Source organism: Ictidomys tridecemlineatus, chromosome 1 (assembly GCF_052094955.1).
Source record: "Ictidomys tridecemlineatus isolate mIctTri1 chromosome 1, mIctTri1.hap1, whole genome shotgun sequence".
Taxonomy (NCBI): Eukaryota; Metazoa; Chordata; class Mammalia; order Rodentia; family Sciuridae; genus Ictidomys; species Ictidomys tridecemlineatus.
This window is the reverse complement of record NC_135477.1, coordinates 97,171,367-97,193,622: the sequence shown is the minus strand read 5'-3', so window position 1 is coordinate 97,193,622 and position 22,256 is coordinate 97,171,367. Positions and strand designations below refer to the sequence as shown.

At 34.2% G+C, this 22,256-nt stretch overlaps 1 long non-coding RNA gene and 1 pseudogene across 3 annotated transcripts in view; both read right to left on the bottom strand.

Annotated features, from left to right (window-relative positions):
* Window positions 1-22,256, bottom strand: part of LOC106145140 (uncharacterized) — a 159,383-nt gene that overhangs the window by 67,270 nt on the left and 69,857 nt on the right. The gene's annotated exons all lie outside the window — the stretch shown is intronic.
* On the bottom strand, window positions 6,512-7,144 carry LOC101962137 (U6 snRNA-associated Sm-like protein LSm2 pseudogene; annotated as a pseudogene).

Genomic DNA, 22,256 nt, shown 5'->3' with positions numbered 1-22,256 from the left:
CAAAACCCAATTGAGTCAAATGTATGAAAGATGATATATCATGAGCTCTGTAATGTTTTGAACAATCAATTTAAAAAAAAAAGAAATGGTTTTGAAAGTCACCAACCCAAAATAATGATAAATGTTTTATGTGACAAATATGCCAATTAACCTGATCTAATCATCATACATTGTGTATATGTATAAAAATATCACATCATACCTTGTAAATATGTATAATTACTATAAGTTAAAAGTAAAAAAAACATATGAACAAATAAACATAATAAAAGTAGATTTTTTTGGTTTTTTTTTTGCCTTAGTCTCACCTGAAATTGTATATTCTTAATTAAAGTTATTTGATTTCAAGTTGTGCAGTTTCCTTACCTAAGACAGTTAACTGTTAAATTTTCTATATACTGGTTGTTAAACGTTGACATTACTAAAACTAAAATTGTGCAAACTTAGAATTAAACTAATCATATTAAAAACAGGGGAATAAGGTCAAAAACTGTGGCACATGCCTGTAATCCCAGCAACTCAGGAGGCTGAGGCAAGAGGATTAAAAATTCAAGGCAATTCTCAGCTTTCTGAGCAACTGGAATTATAGGTGAGTGCACCACACCAGGCCATACTTTGTATATTTAAGAAATACTTGTAAATATAAACTTTTTTGAGGGGGATACTGGGGCTTGAACCCAGGGGCACCTAACCACTGAACCACATTCCCAGCATTTTTTTTAGTTGTAGTTGGACACAATACATTTATTTAATTAATTTATTAATTTATTTGTATATGGTACTGAGGATTGAACCCAGTGCCTCACACATGCTAGGCAAGCGCTCTACTGCTGAGCCACAACTTCAGCCCCTAGCTTTTTTTTTTTTTTAATTTTATTTAGAGACAGGGTCTCAGTGAGTTGCTTAGGGCCTCAGTAAATTGCTGAGGCTGACTTTGTACTCGAGATCCTCCTGCCTCAGCCTCCTAAGCCACTGGATTACAGGCAAGCACCTGCAGTCTCAGCAAATATAAACTTTTAAGTTGGGAAAAAGCTTTAGATTTAAGAGAGTGTTACAAAGATAGACAGAGTTCTGGTGTACTCCACAACCAATTTTCCATGTTACCAACATCTTAAATCAATATGGTATGTTCCATACAATTAATGAACAAGTATTCATACAATATTGTTAACCAAAGTCTGTACCTTATTCAGATTTCTTTAGTTTTTACATAATATCTTCCTTCTGTTCCAGGGTCCCATCCAGACACCTCACTTATTCTTGTGGGTCATTAGGCTACTCTTGACCGCTTTGAGACTTTTCTTGTTTTTGATGACATTGACAGTTTTCGGGAGTACTGGTCAAATATTTTGTACAATGAGCTTCAACTGGAATTTGTCTGATATTTTTCTCATGACTAGACTAGGATTACAGATTTCGGAATGGAGAGGAAGATCACAGAGGCAGAGTGTCAATATCATCATTATACTAATGGTACATACTATCAATATGAATTATCCCCATTGATTCTAACCAAGATCATCTGGCTGAGGTGATGTTTGTCAGGTTTCTCCACTGTAAAGTTAACTCACTTTCCATACCGCATTGTATGAGGCAGTCACTATGTAGAATCCATTCCTAAAAAAAGAAGATGGAAGTTATATCTCCTTGAGAAAAAAAAAATTCACATAAGTTATTTGGGGTTCTTCTATGTAGATTTATATATTTTCTCCTATTTACTTATTTAATAATTTTTATATCAGTATGAACTCATGGCTACTAATTTAGATTTAAAGTGACAATTCAATGACACATTCTGTTCAAATATTTTCCAGTTTGGCCATTGGGAACTCTTCCAATTAGCTCCTGTGTCCATTTGACATATGCCTGTTATCATTTGTTTGTTTGGTTATTGTTTTTTAAGAACTTTTGTTTGTTTTGTTTTTGGTTTTTGAACTTACATTCTGTTGTTATGAGATGCTCTGGACTTATCCTGTATATTTCCTTCCCTAATCCTAGAATCAGCCATTTCTCTAAAAAGCCTGGTTCCTTTTATTGGAAAATGGTATTAGAAACCAAGATCTGGGTATAGGTGTGCTAGTTTCTTTTGGGGTGCCCTTGCTTCTTGGCTTTCTCACTGATGAAGCAAGGAATTATATGTGTGTATACTAGCCCATGTATGTAAACATACATGTAAATATCTCTCTATATCCATCTGTCTCTATATTAAGTTAAACATGATTTCCTATTGAATTCTCCAGCTCTAATCCATTAAAATATGGATATTCTAGTCTTTGTCGTGTACTGATCTCTATCTAGTCTCCCACAATAGCAGTGAAAAACATCCGTGGTCCCCATCATCCATCTTCTATTTATTTAATTGTTCAATTCTGTTATACATGTATACTGGTTTAGGAATTAATTCATACCTCCATGATCTGTGGGAAACTGATCAAGAATCCTTGTTTTTATGTATAGTTGCTTTTGTCTTTAGTCTTAGGGATCTCACTCATTTCCAAAGTTATTTAGATGAGTAATTTATTCTCCAACAAACTTTAGAGAGATTATTTTATACATTTGCTGTTCAATCAGATTCTTTTTGCAGAGGAGGGGAGGTACTGGGGATTTAAACCAGGGGTTGCTTTACCACTGAACTACATGCACAATATATATATATATATATATATATATATATATATATATATATATATAATAGAGAGAAGGAGAGAGAGAATTTTTTAATATTTATTTTTCAGTTTTCAGTGGACACAACATCTTTATTTTATTTTTATGTAGTGCTGAGGATCGAACCTAGCACCCTGCGCATGCCAGGTGAGCGGGTTACCGCTTGAGCCACATCCCCAGCCCAACAATATATATATATATATATATTTTTTTTTAAGACAGGTCTCGCAAAGTTGCTGAGGCTGATGTTATATTTGAGATCCTCCTGCCTCAGCCTCCAGAGTCATTGGGATTACAGCTTCTATGATATTCTTAAGTCACAGTCTGCATTTTCTGGGATTCTCTGACCTCCTAAAAAGTATGTGAAGAATTGCATACATGAAAGTTTATTCATTGGACTATGAAGTTAGTTCTGTGAGTTTTGACAAATGCATGGTACATATAGCCAACATTAAAGCAGTATACAAAAGAATTTCAGCAACTTAAAAATTCCCTCACCATCACCAACACCAATAACCCCTGGAAACCAGTGAACTTATTTTTTCATTTTTTCTATAGTTTTACCTTTTCCAGAATGTTATATAAATGAAATCCTACATTTTAGGATAGCTTTTCACTTAGAAATATGCAATTAAGGATAATTTTTGTCTTTGCATTACATGATGGCATCCTTTTTTCTTGCTAAATAGTATTCCCTGGATGCACAACTGTTTGGTTTTCCATTTATCTACTGAATGGCCCTCTTAATTGCTTCCAACTTGTTGCAATTATAAACATTCATATATAGGTTTTTGTGTGGACAAGTTTCAAAACTATTGAATAAATATATAAGAATATGATTGCTAGATTGTATGATAAGATTATGTTTAACTTGTAAGAAATTATCAAACTATTTTTCAAAGTAGCTGTACCATTTTTTAGTTCTACAGCAATAAATGTGTTACTGTTGATTGTTCCACATTCTTGATGGAATTATTATTGAATGTTCTTGTGTGTGTGTGTGTGTGTGTGTATTTTGGACATTCAAATAGGTGTGTAGTGGTATCTCATTACTATTTTAATTAGCATTTCCATAATGAAAAATGATTTTGAACATTTATATGAATATCTAGATATCTTCTTTAGTCCATGCTTCCTTCTAACACAGTATTTTCTTAGGAAGGGTGAAATATGGCTGACTAGATTTCATGCTTTTTCATACTCACATTCTGGCCCTAATTTATCCTGATTGATATTTTCATAATGCTCCAAATTTCTGTCTCACATTTATAAATAATATCTTGGATTGCTTCTAAGGTCCTAATCATTCTCTAACTATAAATTTTTGTTAGTTTAAATCTCAGAGGATAATCTTATTTCTAAGTTTTTAATGTGAGAAAAAAAGGCAACTTCATTGTTGCTTCATAAAAGTCATATACTAGGTAGTTTTTTCCTTTCTTTAAAAATATTATTCTATTTAGCTCTAGCCATACTTCAAATATTTTAGAACTGCTTGACCTACTTCATAGGTTTCCATTTATTATCCTGATATTTTCTTTTAAGTTTTTGTTTAGTTCAGTGGTTCCCAAACTTTGGTGTATATCAGAATCTCAGCCAAAAAAGAACACAGTGGCCCAGGCTCATTAAATTAGGATAGGGCTTGGGTCTTTGTGGTTTTTTTCAAGATCCCCAGGCGTTTTTGATACCAACCAAAGTTTGAGAACCACCAGGTTGGTGTTTGGAGAAAAGGTGAGAGTGAGGCAGTTCTTTCCAGCTGAGGGCCAATCTAACCCTGAATAGAAAACACAATCTGCCTGTCTAGACACTCACAATAGCTTTATAGGCTGTGCTGCTGTCTTGCTAAGTTCCCAACCTAATTCTTTGCTGTGGTTTGTGTGCAAGATTTTTGTCTAGAGCTGAAATTGAACATCAGTAGAATATTTTTACAGTGCAAGATCTATTTAAAAATTGGTTTATTCTGTAGAGTTCACCAAAGGAACAATTTTTAAACCATTTGGACATGTCATGCCAGGTGAAAGTAAAATTGTTAAAAGATATGCCCCAGAATTAGCATTTTAAGAAATACACTATTACATACAGGCCACATAGTCCAACATTCTTTCATGTTATTGGTTCACTATTCTTCTATATAATAAAAGCCAAAAGGCAGTTATTTGTGTATTTTTTCATAACAACAAAACATTAACCTAAATTGAAAAGACTGGATTTAATAGTACAATATTCTTCAAAACCAAAAAGCTATTATTTTTTCTTTCTTTCTTTTTCTTTTTTTTTTTTTTTTTTGTGTGTGTGTGTGAATGGTTGTGGCAATTTTATCTCTTCTCACATTTTTCTACTGGTGCACTTTAATTGTACACAATGATGGGATTTTTTATTACATACCTATACATGCATGTAATGTAACAAAATAATTTGGCCACTATCACTCCCCAGCACTTATCCCCTCTATCCCTACTTCCAACCCCTAGTCCCTTTCCTCTACTGATTTCCTTTAGATTTTTTTAAGAGAGATAATTTTAATATTTATTTTTAGTTTTCGGCAGACACAACATCTTTGTTTGTATGTGGTGCTGAGGATCGAACCCGGGCGCATGCATGCCAGGCCAGCGTGCTACCACTTGAGCCACATCCCCAGCCCTCCCTTAGATTTTCTTGAGATTCCCTAGCTCCATCCCCTACCACCTTTCTTTTCCTTTTTCTTCTCTAGCTTCTCCATATGAGAGAAAACATGACTATTGACCTTCTGAGTTTGGCTTATTTCAACAGCACTATTTCTTAGATAGCTTTTCTTTAAAAACTCAAGTCTTCATTTGCTTTTGTCTTAAGCTATAGCTAATATTCAAAATTACTTAAGAGGTCACAGTTTTATTCCAAAGAAAAACTTTATCACATCAAAATCTTTGCATATTCATAAGATTCCACCTTCAGGCTAAGACATGAGCTCTTTTTCTTGCAAACTATTACATCAATAGAAATGTACAAACATACATCAAGAAAAATGTAAATAAGGATATTAAATAAAAAAGTGTTCACCCACCAGTGCATAGTTTAATATCAGGTAGAGAGTATGCTTGCTTGATTGCAAAGTAAATTTTAAAGGGAAATAATTGTGCTCATTGTTAATGTAACTATTTAATCACCATTATTACAAACAATTGCTAATACTGATGAGTGTACTTCTGAGCAATTGTTTGAATTTGCTAGAAAATACAACTTTTTCTTGGAAATACATTTAAATTTTACTTGAGGGTCTATTTTTTAAAATCAAAATAACACACCAAGACATGGATGAAAGCCTGTTTTCAAATGTCTCTCCAAACTCAGTTGTAATCCAGAAATAACTATTTTCCTGTGAAAATACAAAATATCAAATGTTTGTGCCACCTGTGTCAGAAACTAGATAATGCTATTCATTTTACCACTAATAAATGGCCATCTTATAAGATAGTTCTTTATAGTTTTGCTGTGAGAATAATTTTATAACACTATCAGGCAAACAAAAATTTTCATCCTTTTAAGAATTTTAAATTCCTCCTTTTCATCTTATTTTCAGCATATTTAGATATAATTATACTTTGTCCTCAGTCAATCTATATCAGATCACTTTAGTCCTTCCTTCAAGTTAAAAGGGTTCTTATTCTTTGTATTTAACACTGATCTTGGAAAGCAAGAAATACATGAAAATCACCAAAAAATCTTTAATGGCTTTAGTTTGTTAATCACTGAAATATATTTCTATTTGCCCCCCACCCCTCACTGAAGCACTAACTTTTACATATGGCAGGAGTAAATAATTTTGAACATCTGTAGAACACAAATTCTAATAATGAGGGAAAACCATGTTAATCACTTTTTTTTTCAAATTTGCATCATAAATTTTATTCCTGATGAGGGACAAATTCCTTGTGTCCCCCAAATGAATCACATCTGCCCTGGTGAGACTAAGGAAACTCTCCCACTATGTCCAGGGAAGGAGTGAGAAAGACAGGTGCTGGGGACAGGGAAGGCTTTGCAATTCCCCAACCTCTTTCCCTTCTCAACAGAGGATAGCTGCTCTTTGCTATTATTCCTCTCATCCACCAAATCCCTTTAGGAAAAAAAGGCATCACTTTAAAAAAAAAACACCTCAAGTATTGGGGGTCATAAGGTTATGGGGAACCAATAGAAAAAGGAGGGAAAAGGAATAGTGGTAATCACTGCTTCTGCTGTAGGGCTTCCTTCCTTGCTGCATCCTGTAGGAACTGTGTGTTCACTTGTCTGCTGGCAACTGCATAAAATGGACCACTGAGTCGAGAATGAAGCAGTTCTTCACTGATAACATGTGAGGATATTTCTCAGGGTCTGTAACACTAATGTCAGTTAGTTTGATGTTGAGATACTAATCCACAGAATGGAGGGTTCCACAGATGCTCAGGTCATTCTTGAGTTCCATGACCACATCCTTTCCCCTAAAGAACTTAAAAAAGGAGCAGAAGAGCATGGTGCTGGCGCTGCATGCTACTAGCTATACTAAAAAGGGAAGGTAAATCACTTTTTATGTATAATACCTATAATTATTATCTTACTGATTAGGAACAAAAGATGTATCCCATAGTTATGTGAAAAAAGTTGATTTTCTTAAACATAATCATGCTATTTCATTCAGACAGTTTGAGATGAGGCTATCACAGTTTCCAGGAACTAAGTCTGCCTAAAGCTGTAGCTGGTTTAAGAAAATAGACAGCCTGCTGCAGTTTGCAAAACTCCTGACTTGTGAAGCCCAGGTCATCATTTTTTGGTGTCTAGACTTAGAGCTTCTATAACCTCACAATTTAATCTCAGGGCTCCTACACCCAAAGTAACCAGTTTCAGGGTCAGCAAAGTATTTTGGTTGTGTTTTCATCAGAATTGAGCATTGGTAGGTGGGAATGCCATGCCTCAGCCTTGGAATATATTAGAGTGGGCAGAGAGCACTTCTGCACAGCTTTTGAAGGCAACTGCCATCCAGTTGTTAACTCACTCCCTAGTCTCCTAACACACTACATTAACTTCATTCTTTACACAGGTTTCTTGTGAAGCAATGGAATGATTTTCAATTTTGTTTCTGACCTAGAAGACCCTTGGTGTTCCTGTTCCTAGGTCCCACATAAGCTACTTTTCCCCATTCATGCACGGCAGGTACAAGTCCATTGTTCACATCTATTAACTAGTCATATTGAAAAGGACTTTACATTTTCTTTAGTTCACATCTAGAACACTCTTGTCAATTTTAAGTTCTCATATTCATGCTAAGACTTTGATACATACAGGCCACGAGTGAGAAAATAGACTACATTTAACTTAATTAAATTCTTATTGTCATTCTCAAATACCAATTTTAAAGGATTTGAATGTACCTGAACTGTAAATATTTTTAAATAAAATAACCAATTCAAGTGATATATGAAGAAGAAAATATCCAAGCCTCTCATGTGTATTTCAAAAGAAATAAAATCCTCTAATGAGAGTTATTGTTGAAATTGTATTAATGTTTAGTAGTTAAGCTAAGTCATAACACACTGCAGGTCTTTCCTGTACGTCCTACATTTCTCAGCAAGAATCCGCTTTTTGCTCAACAACTTTATTCTTTATTCACAAAAGAAAAATAGTTTCACTATTGATAAGTAAATTAAAAGTTAGCTTTAGAGGAACAGTAACCATTTCACAAGTGAAATGAAGAGAGTAATTTTCTTACCTAGGTGTCAAAATAGGAGTCCCAAATCTGTCATTTACTTGCTGAAAATGTATAAAGTTACTTTATGAATATTCATATGTAAGATTATTACAACTCTAAAAACTAAGTTCTTTACCTTCAAAATTTGAAAAATGCTTATTTGGGCCTAGCACCATATATAAGGGATTTTTTTGGTATTTCAGTGCCAGAAGAATGACTAGTTGAAGATGGAAAATGATTCCTACAAAGGGTGTGTGTGTGTGTGTGTGTGTGTGTGTAAACTTGTTACATTTAAAGAAAATGCTATTGACATTGATTATTATCCTCACCTGCAAGTACAGCTGAAAAGGCTATATCTTTTTTTATTGGTTCTTTTTAGTTAACATAACATTAGGATTCATTTTGACATAATTAAAAAAGCATAGAATATAATTTGCTCTAATTTAATCCCCTTTCCTCACCTTCTACTTCCTCATTTCCTTCCCTCTACTCTTCTGCTTTTTACTTATAGAATTTGTTAAGTTAGTGTCTTGTAGATATACATGATGTTGAAATTCACTGTGATATATCATTTATGTACATAGGAAAGTTATATCAGATTCATTCCACTGTTCTTCCTTTATCCCATAGTTTTTCCCTCTCCTTCAATCCCCTTCATCTAGTCCATCAGTCTTTCTCCTACTTTGATGAAATCCACTCCCTATCATTTCTCTTTCTCCCCCACCCTCTCTCAACCCTCTTATTGCTTTCACATATCAAAGAAAACATTTAAAGTTGGACTTTTGGGGTCTAATTTATTTCACTTAGCATGATAGTCTCCAGTTCCATCCATTTACCAGCAAATGCCAAAACTTCATTCTTCTTTATGGCCAAGTAGTATTCAGCCATAAAGAAGAATGAAGTTATGGCATTTGCTGGTATATGGATGGAACTGAGACTATCATGCTAAGTGAAATAAATATTACATATATAAATGTGATATATATGTATATGTCTCATTTTCTTTATACATTCATCTGTTAAAGGCACCTAGGTTGGTTCCATAGCTTGGCTATTGTGAATTGTGCTGCTATAAACACTGATGTAACTGTATTCCTATAGTATACTGATTTTAGATTTTTTGAATATGAACCAAGGAGTGTGACTGCTGGTGATATGGTAGTTCCATTTCTACTTTACAGAATGGCTGCACTAATTTGCAGTCCCACCAGCAATGTATAAGTGAACCTTTTGCCCTACATACTCTCTAATACTTATTATTAATTGTATTATTAATAATTGCCATTTTGATGGGACTGAAACTAAATCTCAATGTGGTTCTGATTTGTATTCCCCTAATTGCTAGAGATGTTGAAATTTTTTCATGTATTTTTTGGACATTTGTATTTCTTCCATTGAAAAAGCTTCTGTTTAGTTCCTTTGTCCATTTATTAGTTGGGCTATTTGCTTATTTTGATGTTAAACTTTTGAGTTTTTTATATATTCTGGTTATTGATGCCCTATCTAAGGAGTAGGTAGGAAAGATCGCTCATTCTGTAGGCTGTATTCAAGTCTTAATTGTTTCTTATGCTGTGTAGAAGCCTTTTTAATTTATTGATTTTTGGTTTTATTTCTTATGCTTTAGGACTCTTGCTAAGAAAGTTGGTTCCTCCAACATGTTGGAGTGTTGAGCCTACATTTTTTCTAGCAGTGCAGAATTTCAGTTAATTCCTATGTCTCTGATCTAGTTTGAGTTGACTTTTGTGTAGGGTGAGAGACATATTCTTCTGTATATGATTTCCAATTTTCCCAGCACCATTTGTTAAAAGGCTATCAAAAAGACTATATCATAATCAATAGCATATATAGAAAAATGGATGCCTGAAGTTTGGTTGTGGCTACAGCTCTTTTATAAATCCTGTTGGTGTTTGTATTGGTCTCTCTTCTTTGTCTTGTACATCATCATTATCTTCATCCTAAAATTGGTTTCTCTTGACCTGGCAAAATGATCAAAGAGAGAGGGGGCTGACTTTTAGAAAACTGAGAAACCTTTTTTCCGAATGTCCCTCAAAATACTAGTGTTGCACTGGTTTGAATTAATTTTTTAAAAAAGTCCTTATAATACTTTACTTCTTCCAAAATTCTCTTCATACTGCTGTTATTAATTGTGTATTAGCTGGAAATAGTTCCTTTTCTTCATTTACATAACTCTGAAACTTGTCTATAAAAAGTATACTCAGTATATATTAATATTGGTTCATCAATTGTAATAAATGTACCGTGCCAAATAAAGATGTTAAGAACAGAAAAACAGTGTGAGAAGGGGAAGGATCATATTTCCTGTGCAATGCTTCTATAAACATTAAATTGCTCCTAAAAATGAAGGATTACTCATAATCCTTTGGCCAGTTGCCTTTTAATTCTGAACACAGTGCCATTCCAGAATTGTGTTTTCCATGTCTCTTTTGGAATTAATTTATTCATAGCTGACTTTTCCACCCCTCTTTTTTGACAGCAGTATATGTATCATGACACTTCCTATGTAATGGTACCAAATATCTTCCCAAGACATGCAATACAGAGTAAAACTGTATAACTTCCTCATACTCATGACCAATATTATATAGGTGTATTTATCAAAAAACTGACAAATACACAATTGAATAATGAATATGTTCAAGTTATCCCATTTATGACATCTTGATTATAATGATTGGTCAAAAATTAAATACTTTTGAAAATAATGGAATAAGAATATATCCAAAATGTTTGTAAGTAATTATTTATTATTTATTATTTGTTTTGGCTTTGCATACTCAAAAGAATGTGGCTCTTATATTTATTTTTAGTTGTAATGCTTCTGATTAAATAAAAGAATATCAATATCCTGGTATATAAATATCAGTAGCTGAGAGCAAACAAAGGCTTCTGGGTGCTAGGTAGTGCAGAGCCGATACAGTTATCATAAATTTCACTTCTAACAAAAGACATCAGGGTTAACAAAATTGTTTAATTTGCTTAGGCAGGATGAACCCTGTGCCTCTGCAAATTATTTCATGAGCTTTACATTGAATAATGCTCTAGAAAGATACTTTTTTCTCCATTTATACCCAAGTAGGAGTTAGCGTCTAGTTTATTTCAAGTACATAATATATGTGAAAAAGTGCTTGCAAATTAGAGGAATTATTGTAACACAAGTCTGCCTTAAGACATACAGGCTCTCAAGTTAAACAGGAATTACATTCTTTAGCTAACAGATTTATGGAATGTAATGAAATTTTGTTACTGAGTAGTAAGAATAGACTGCACAGTCTATTTCAATGGAGAATCAGAAAAAAGTAAGTAGGAGACAATGTTGAGAAAGAACAATGAAGGAGGAGTTAAAAACCCTGTATGACCTTGAAAGGCTTGACTTCTCTGAAACTTTAGTTCTTTTATTTGTCAAATAGTATTTCTAGGCCCTATTATTATTGGGATCAAATTATATAATAGATGTGAAGGTGTTTCATGCTTTTCAAAGAACTAATTAATCTGAAATATTATTTTATAAGATGCATGGGGCTGTCCTATCCAGGCACATGAAATAGAATAAGAGGAATATTCTGGGATATATAATATAAATGGTGTTAATAAAGAAAACCTTTGCTAAACCAGTTATACTCAACCAGTTCTTGGAACTGGTTAGGGGAAAGTATGTATAGTTCAGTTTCTCTACTCACTGCAGTTCACATGTGAATTACCCAAATCTGGCAAAAATATCACCGATAGAATGCCATCCAATATTTGTATTTAAATGACAAATGAAGTCTACGGTTTAAGGTATACCCTCATTTAGGAATCACTGTACAAGAGCAGGAATAAGCAAAAATTTTTTGTAATAAGTAGCTTGTAAGTATTTTTTATTTTGAAGGCCACATAATATATCTGCCTTATCTTATTAGTTGTTTTTTCACAACCCTTTAAAAAATGCAAAGAACATGGTTAGCTCCTCAGTTGTACAAAAACAAGCCAGAGACAGATGCAAATCTAGATAGTAAAAAGGGCTCACATCATTGTTTGTAAATTAGTACATGGTACATATACAATATATTGTAACTCTTTGTATAGATGATTGTTGTTTTCATTACTATGAAATCTTTGAATATAGAATCTTGCTTACTCATTTTATATTCCTGGAACCCCTGACACACCCTGGTAAATCACAGTTGCATAACTGTTGGTTGAAAAAGTCTACAATCTAGATGTTGTTTTCCCCATCAAAATTTATGTTGAAATTTGGTTGCCAATGTAGTTGTGCTGGAAGATCAGTCCCTTAAGAGGGATTAATGTTTTTCCTTAGAGACTACAATAATTACTGAGACAGTGGTTTGTTATAAAGCAAGATTACCCATTGTGTCCCTTTTTTCACACAAGCATCCTCTTCTAGTTTTCCCTTACCAGAAGCCAACCAGGTGCCGATGCCATGCTCTTGAACTTCCAAGAGTCAAGAAAAACTTCTTTCCATCAAAATTACCCAGTCTCCAGTATTCTGTTATAGCAACAAAAAAATGGACTAAGACAAAAGTTCTGTTAAATAAGATGAATATCAAAGATGAATGTCAATATTTTTAGTTTATCCAGTGGTAAGAGAAGTGATTATTCCCTAATTAATTTTACCAATGCAAGCAATAAAAAATAAAAAGCAAAAGATAACCACACAAGAAAACCTTATTAGTTTAATACTCATATTTGTTGACATTATCAATATTAAACAGATATTTGCTGAGAGCAATAGCCAAGTAGGAATGACGCGTGGCAATTTCCTTGTCAGCCTACCCCATGTTGCTTAGAGGAAGGACTCTCTATTGTGGAAATGGGCTTGCCTTGGACCCAGGTCATTTGCAGTGACATTGCATGAATGTTTGAGAAAAGTGACCTTGCTCAAGGACCAGGGTGGATCTGGGTTTAGGGCGGTTCCAGGTTTAGGGTATGGATCCTGCTGGGAATAGGGCGGTTCCAGGTTTAAGGTGGATCCTGCTGGGAATAGGGCATATCCTGCTGCCTCAGGCGCCCGCTCCTTGAGTTCTGGTTGAGTTCTCACAGGATTCAGAGAGTATTTGGGATGCAGAGCCCGGTGGAGGTGGAGGATTTCCCCAGAACTGCGTGTAGAGTGCCGGTGAGAGTTCGGGAATAAAGAGTTGCTGTTGGAATCTACAAGTTTTTGTGAGTGGCTCGTGATTTTGTGCCCAGCCAGACTGCGGCAGATATTGGCCAAAATCCATTTTATTGTTATTTGGAAGAATGTAGCCTTGTTTTTTGTGACATCTCTAGGAAGACATAGGCTCACTTCTTGGGTACAATATTTAGGGAAATCTTTCTGGAGCATGTGGCTGGGAATGGGAATATGAGTATACCTTTGAGAAAATTACAAGGTATATCTAAAAGAGAAATTTATTGGGGAAATATTTGATCTCTATAATGACTGATGTACTCTGGCTTAGTTCTGGATATAGAGTCAGTTAAGTCTTTAAATGTGACTTGTTATATGAACAATTGCTTAATCCAAAGTTATTGATACTAACAATGTGAACATTATGATAAAATATAACATTGTGGTAGGTTTATAATCAGCCTATTAGTTGGCTTAAAATAGGCTGGTTTTAGGCTGCATCTTGGCCTTCTGAATATAAAGATCTGATGTCTTCTCTCAGATAAAACAGAGTGCCTATCCTCTTTGATTTGATTACTTCTTCCACTTCTTAGCTGAGGTGCATTTTCTTTTTTTTAGCAAACTTCTTCACTAATATTATATCTTATATCACCTGGATTTTCCTTTATAATAACTTTATTCTGTCTCACAACACAACATTTATCTGTTTTTGACTACCACTTCCTCCTTCAAGTAGACATCTTTTTCTGAATTGCTAGATTAGCTTTCTAATGGTCTCCTATTTCTATGATCAATTGCACTAATTTCTCATGTTTTTTAATTTCCCATGTTTATCTTACTTAGTGGCTGTTCTTCTGTCTCAAATCTCCCCCTTGATTTGTTTAATAGCATCATTTTAGATATTGATAACATTGAACTGTCACTGAGTCCTATGCTCCTGGAAAGTAACTACAAATAATAATTACCACCCCTCACCTCCACATACACACATATACCCATATATTGTTTTGTGTACCAGAAAAAGACTTAGTAGAAAGAACCACTTCCTGTGACCTAGATAAGATTCACTGGGACCTTTCTTATTAACCTATGACACAGCCAGACACAGACCCTCTAATTTGTACTTTCTATTCCATTGATCATATGGACAAAATACAGAACTTGACCAATCTTCAGGCTTCTCTCCCTGAACTTTGCCCCACATTTGGGTGTTTGAAGGCAGAATTGTCTTCTTCATCATTATTTTCTCCTCCTCTTTCTTTTCTTCTTTGTCTTCTGAGGATTGAACCCAGAGCATTTTGACAATGAGCTACATCCCAGTCTTTTTCTGTTTTTAAATGGTCTAGCTAAGTTGCTAAGGCTGGTCTGGGAATTGTGATCCTCCTGCCTTGGCCTCCTGAGTTGCTGAGATTACAAGTGTGTATCCCTGTGCTCAACCAGAACAGTTTCCCAGATAAACTGCAGACCACAGACAAAGAAGTTTACTGTACCATCATGCTGCTTAAACATCCCACTTCCCATAGCTGACTTCTAGCCTTTTCATTCCTTCCTATCAAAAGAATATTCATTCTTCCCTGAACTTTCAGGTGTTTACAATTTTATGTTGAAGTATTTTTCCTACTGCAACTCTCCCCTTATTGCAGTAAGCTGTTTAAATAAAATCTCTCCTTATTTTAGTTAGATTTGTTTTTCTATCTTATTATCATAATTTCACTCCAACAAACTTTCCTAACTGTCTCTCAAGTTTCATCTAGATTCTCAACTGAGGATTCTATGGTGTCATGTGGTTATCCTAATCAGAGGACTAATTAGACTGGAAAATAAGACTATGTTTTTGCCTCAGTTTTCCCCTAAAATAGGAGCTTCTGAGGCAGGTTCTGGGTCCTCTTTACCTTATAGCCCTGGGTTTTCATAGAGTTCTAGGATAGTCCAATGCAAGTTTAACTACTTTTAAAATGTAGCTACCTAATTATTTAAATTAACAGCCTGTAATGAGGGACAGCCCAGCTGAGAACCATTTCTGACCAGTCACTTTCATGACTAAATCAATTGGGGTAGAGGAGGGAGGTAATTTGGGGATTATTTCTCTCCTTCTGCATAGGAATGACATTTGAGCCCAGAAGGAACAATTTTGATTAGATGAAGGCCTGACAGCAAGCACTGCTACCCTTCACTATCCCTTATAAAACTATGTGGGAAAGCAATTTTGATTATTGTTGTAGAGACCATCAGTTCTAGAAAAATATCCCAGAAGAAAATGAGGTTTTTTATTCCTTTTGGCTCAAAATAGTGGCTCATACACTTCTGGAGATGGCAGGAATACCAGCTTCAATTTATCAAACACATAAAATGTTAACTGTGTCATTTTATTGACACTTTATGACTTACATCACCAAGATATGATTTATACTACATCAGAGTACTCTAGTCAAGGGATCCAACCTAGCCACAAGGACTCCAACAATGCCTCAAGGTAGATAATACAGGAGGACAGTTCCTATGTTTAGAAATAGTCCCCAGTCTAAGTCAAAAGGTCTTTATTCATATTTTGTCTTGTTTGCTTATTTTCCTCAAGGGTACTCAATTCCTGTAATTCAAATTCCTTGCTTAACTTCCAAATCCATTATTAATCTTTTTGCCTCATCAGATCTCTTTCTGATGCACAAACCCTTTGCCTACGAACTGTCTCATCTACCTCAGAGTTCTGTGGCTTCGATTCTTGCTGTCTGGGCTCTTAAACTACTTCTCTATGTCCAACATATTTATGCACTTCCAATCCATAGCTGCTTCTTAGCCTTATGATGATTTTGCTCCATTTCATATTGATATACAACAAGTGGTTCCACTTTTCCCTGGGTATATGACCTACCATGCTCACTATGGCTCTTGATTGGCTTCTTATCTGGTACTTTTGCAGGTGGCTGCCTAAAATTCTAGAAATATACCACATAAATCAGAAATGAAACATCTAGAAACCCCCAAAATATTTTCATTGGCTCCAAATTTATTTTTTTTTATTTTTATTTTTTTGAGAATTTTTAATATTTATTTTTTTAGTTCTCGGCGGACACAACATCTTTGTTTGTATGTGGTGCTGAGGATCAAACCCGGGCCGCACGCATGCCAGGCAAGGGCGCTACCGCTTGAGCCACATCCCCAGCCCCAATTGGCTCCAAATTTAATCAAATTAATATATGCATTACTTAACAATGGAGATATGTCCTGAGAAATGTGTCATTAGGCAATTTTATCATCCTGTGAATAGCACAGAGTGTGTTTACACAAGCTTATATAATATAGTCTACTATGCAGCTATGCAATATGGTACAGTTTATTGTACCTAGGCTTCAAACTTGGATATGTTACTATACTGAATATGAGAGACAACTGTTAACACAAAGTTAACTATATGTATAGCTAAACATAGAAGAGCTACTGTAAAACTGTGATAAACATATAAAATATGGTACACTTGTGTGGGATATTTACCATGAATGGGATTTGCAGGACTCAGAGTGGCTTTGGTGAGTCAGTGAGTGAGTGGAATAAATGTGAAGGCCTAAGACGTTACTGCATGCTACTGTAGACTTTATAAGCACTGTGCACTTAAGCAACACTAAATTAATTTCTTAAATTTCCTTTATTCAATAATAAATTAACCTTAGCTTACTGCAATGTTTTATTTTATAAACTTTTAAAACCTTTGTGTCTTTTGTAATAAAACTTACCTTAGACTATAAACACATTTTACAGATATACCAAAAATATTTTATATACATATAAATATGCATTATATATACATATTTGTTTACCCTATAAGTCCTTGAAAAATTTACCTTCAAAACATTTTTGTTAAAAACTAAAACACGAACACACAGGACTTATAAGAGTTGGGATTTTCAATATCACTAACTTCCACCTCCACATTTTTTCTCATTGGAAAGTCTTCAGGGGCAATAACAGAGAGATATTATCTCCTATGATAACAATGCCTTCCTCTAGAATATCTTCAAAGGATCTGCCTGAGGATAACTTATTGTTAAACTTTTACTTTTTGTGGTTAGAAGGAATATGCCCTAAGTTAAGGATAAAAAAAAAAAGTATAGTATAGTAGGCAGGCATAGTGGCACATACAGGTAATTCCAAATACTGGGAATGCTGAGGTAGGGGGTGGCAAGTTTGAGGTCAGTTTGGGCAACTTAATGAGATTCTACCTCAAAATATAAAACAAAAGGGTTCTCAGGATGTAGCTCAGTAGTAGCTTCCCTGAGTTCAATCCCCAGTACTGATAAGGAAAAGCAAGCAAGAAAGAAGTATAGTAAATATATAAATCAGCAACATAGTTGTTTATTATCACAATCAGTTATTAAATCCTATACACAAGTGTATGTGCTTCACCTTTATACAACTGGCAGTATAGTAGTTTGTCTAAACAAGCATCATAATGGACATGTGAATAATGTTTTGCACTTGGATACTACTACAGTTATGATCATCATGCAACAGGAATTTTTCAGCTCTGTTATAATTTTTTGGGACTACTGTTGTATAGGCAGCCAATTACTAGGAGAGACATTGTTATGCAGCATACAACTGTAGTTTTAAAAGTGAATAAAAAGGGCCGTCAGAAAGGGGCAGGGTAAAGAAACATCATAGAAAAGAAAGTCAAATACTACCACAGATAGATTATTAAGTTCAATATCTAGTATTTTATTTCTTCCTTTCCATTCTATTTTTTAAAAGATCTTATTTTTATCAATATTACACATGTACCTATTTTGAAAATAATAATAGTTTTATAGATATATTAGGAAAAATCACAATCTCCTTCTTCCTAGAAAACTGGGTCCAAGGCAAGAGATTATGTTCTACATACTTTCCTTTTGTATAATCCCAGGACCATAATAGTGAAGGAAAAATAAAGTAAGACAGGGAAAAAATGACAGAATTTGCATTACCTAGCTAGTATTAGCTTTTGGTAAGTGCAGCAGATTTTTGGTTTTGATAGAATGTCTATAGAGAGGTCATAAGAAAGAAAAAATATCTAGCAGTTCATGTCTCCTCTTGGTCAAAGTTTACTCCCCTGAATATCAACTCCTAAATATTTCCAAATTATACTATCTAGACTGTTCAAGCAACTTCTGGGAAAACGTGAGCCTAAGTGTGCAGCAGTACATATAAGGTTTAAGCCACAATACACACAGTGAGACAGCAAGTGGGTCTGTACTAATGGTGATCTCTACCTGCCTTTTGACAAGCTGAACTTTTGTGAACCCTGCCAACCAGTAAGATTTTAGGGATGCATGAGTGCTGATTGGATAGGGTTGAACTCTTGTTCTTTGACCCTGAAGGTCATGAGTGCTAACTGGATCTGATGGCAACAGAGATAGCTAAAAGGAAAGGGAAGGAGCTGAGAGGCTGCTTCCCAAAGACTTGAGTCAAGGAACTTATGTTCCCATGAGCAAGTATAAGTAGTCAGGAATAGGTACTTCCTCCGTCTTAACAAGCATGATAGTCAGAACACCACAATGACCTAATCCTTACCATAGAGCTCAATAAATCTTTCTTCCATGAGCAAAGTGGCTTTTTCTCTCGGCCTATAAGAATGTAACTTGTAACAGGTGATACAAGTACAGATGATAGTGGTCCCATAAGCTTATAATAGAGCTAAAAAATTCCTATTGCTTGGTGAGGTCATAGCCATCATGATGTAATGCAACAAATTACATGTTTGAAGTGATTCTGATTAAGAAAACCTTCTATGCTGCTAGTTGTATAAAAATATAGTGCATACAATGATGTAAGCATGTAATCCTCAATAATGGCAACACATGACTATGTTAGTGGTTTATGTATTCAATATACTATACTTTTTAATAGTTATTTTAGAATGTACTCCTACTTATATATGTATATTAAAAAGTCCACAGTAAAAATATATTTAGGTGTATGCCAGCAGCAGCCTTGTATGTCTGGTGTTTACAATGAGATTGATTGCCTGAAGAGTCCATGTCAAGTATTGAACAACACTGGATCCAGTGGCAATGGAGATGAGCTAAAGGGAAGGATGAGGTAAAGGAACCTGTATTATCTAGATTTGTGGAAGTATGTTCCATGATGTTCACATAATGACAAAATAGCCTAATGATGCATTTTTCCGAACATACCCCCATAATTAAGCAATGCACAACTATATGCTGAAGAAATCTCAAGTGAAATCTTACAGTATTTAGAACTAAATGAAAATACAACTTAACAAAGATTAGGTGCTGTAGTGAAAATAGTGCTTAAAAGGGTATTTGTAGCATCAAAGGCATATATTAGAAAAGAAAAATCTAAAATCAATAATCTAACCCTCTACTTCAGGAAAATAAGATAAAATTAAATCCTAAAGTATGCCAAAGAAAATAAATAATCATAAACAAAACCAGCTCTGTGTGTGTGTGTGTTTTCCAGTTATGTTTCTTTAGAAAATTCTGAATAACACCCATCGGAACAGGAGACAAAAAGAAAGCAGGAGTAACTATATCAATTCCAGAAATGACTGACTTCAGAGCAAGAAAAATTTTCAGGAATAAAGAAGGGCATCACATAGTGATAAATGGGTCAACTCTTCAAGAAGACATAACAAACATCCTTAATGTGCTTGTGCCTAAAAACAGAACATCAAGATATATTAGGAAAAAAAAGAGAGACTCAAAAGATAAATAGATGAATCCATATTATTATTGGACTCTTAAATATTCATTCATCAAAAATGGACAGTCCTAGCCAGGTGTGGTTGTGCTCACCTGAAATTCCAGCAGCTCTGGAGGCTGAGGCAGGAGGATTGTGAGTTCAAATCTAGCCTCAGCAAAAGTGAGGTGCTAAGACAGTGAAACCCTATCTGTAAATAAAATACAAAATAGGGCTGGGGATGTGGCTCAGTGGTCGAGTGCCCCTGAGTTCAATCCCTAGTTCCCCTCCCCACAAATGAACAGACCCAGTAGGCAAAAAATCAGTAAGGATATAATTGATCCTAACAACAACATCAATCAGCTATATATAATGGATATCTATAGACTTCTTCATTTAATAACAGCAGAGTTCACATTCTTCTCAAGCTTATGTGGATCATTCACTAAGAGCAAATTCTATGCCATAAAACACACCTTAACAAATTTAAAAGAATAGAAATCATACAATGTCTATTCTGAAACCACAATATAATTAAGTTAGAAATCAATAACAGAAAGATTGCTGGACAAGCAAAAACTATTTGGAGATTAAAAACATGCTTCTAAATAACACATGGGTCAAAGAAGTAATCTCAAGTGAAATTTTAAAATAGTTGGAAGTAAATGAAAATACAACTCATCAAATGTTGTATGGAATAATAAAAATAGTGCTTAGAAAATAGTTTTGAAGGCATATGTTAGAAAAGAAGTAGAATCAAAAAATCAGTAATCTAAATTTCTACCTTAGGAATAAGAAAAAAAATTAAATCTAAAATCAGTCAAAGAAAAGAAATAATCAAAATTAGAACAGAAATCAATGAAATTTCAAATCAGAAAATTGATAGGTAAAAATCAATGAAATTTCAAGTCAGAAAATTGATAGATAAAAATCAATGAAATTAAAGCTGATTCTTTGAAAATATTGATAAAACTGATGAATCTAAATAGGCTAACCAGGAAAAAAAAAAGAAGAGAGGCCACAAATTACTAATATTAGAAGTGGGGACATTGCTATAGATCCCACAGACATTAAAAGCATACTAAAGGAACACTATACACAGATCTTTGCTTACAAATTTGATTAACAAGATAGATGGACAAAGGATATGTCCTTGAAAGATAGCCTTCCAAAACTCATACAAAAAGAAATGAGCAAACTGAATAGCTCTCAATTAAAGAAAATGAATTGATAATTAATTACCTTACAAGACAGAAAATACCAAGCCCAGATGTATTCACTGGCAAATTCTTCCAAACACTTAAAGGATAGGTTATTACTAATTCTCTACAATCTTTTTCAGAAGAGAAAAGCAGAAGAACTTCCTAACTCATTCTATTTAGCCAGCATTACTCTTATACCCAAACCAGATCAATACCTCTCAAAAAATAAATAAACAGCAAATACAAAAATCTCAGCAAAATATTGGCATACTGAATCCAATGAAGTATAAAAAGACATATATTTTTACCAAGTGTTGTTTATCCCTTGTATTCAAAGCTGGCTCAACACTCAAAATTCAACCCATAATCATAGTATATTTACATATGGGTCCTGTTATAGAACCCTTAAAATCCTTGGGATTTCCTGAGTGATAGAGATGTATTTTGTTATTCATAGGAAGTCTATTTGGAACACTTGAGTTTATGTTAATAAAGGAGCTTAGGGAAGCACGCCCAGATAGTCTCTTGGTAGGACTGTCCACCAGAAAGACCAATTCTGAGAAGAGAACATAGGAAAAAGTCTACATAACCTTGGGTTTGGTGATGACTTTTTAGATATACCATAAAAGGCAGAAAAAAGAAAGAATTGATAAACTAGACTTTTTTTGAAAGACAGATCATTTTCAATGTTCACTTTGTTAAATCTTTTGTTTCACTTACAGACTTAGCTAATAAAAATAAGGAATAATCAAAAATATAAAAATCAGTAAAGGCATGTTTTAGAAACTACTTTTAGCTTTATGACTTCCATTGAAGTATGGGATAAACTAGAGTTTTTAAATTATTATTATTATTAATTATTATTTTAATTTCAGTACTGGGGATTACATGTTAT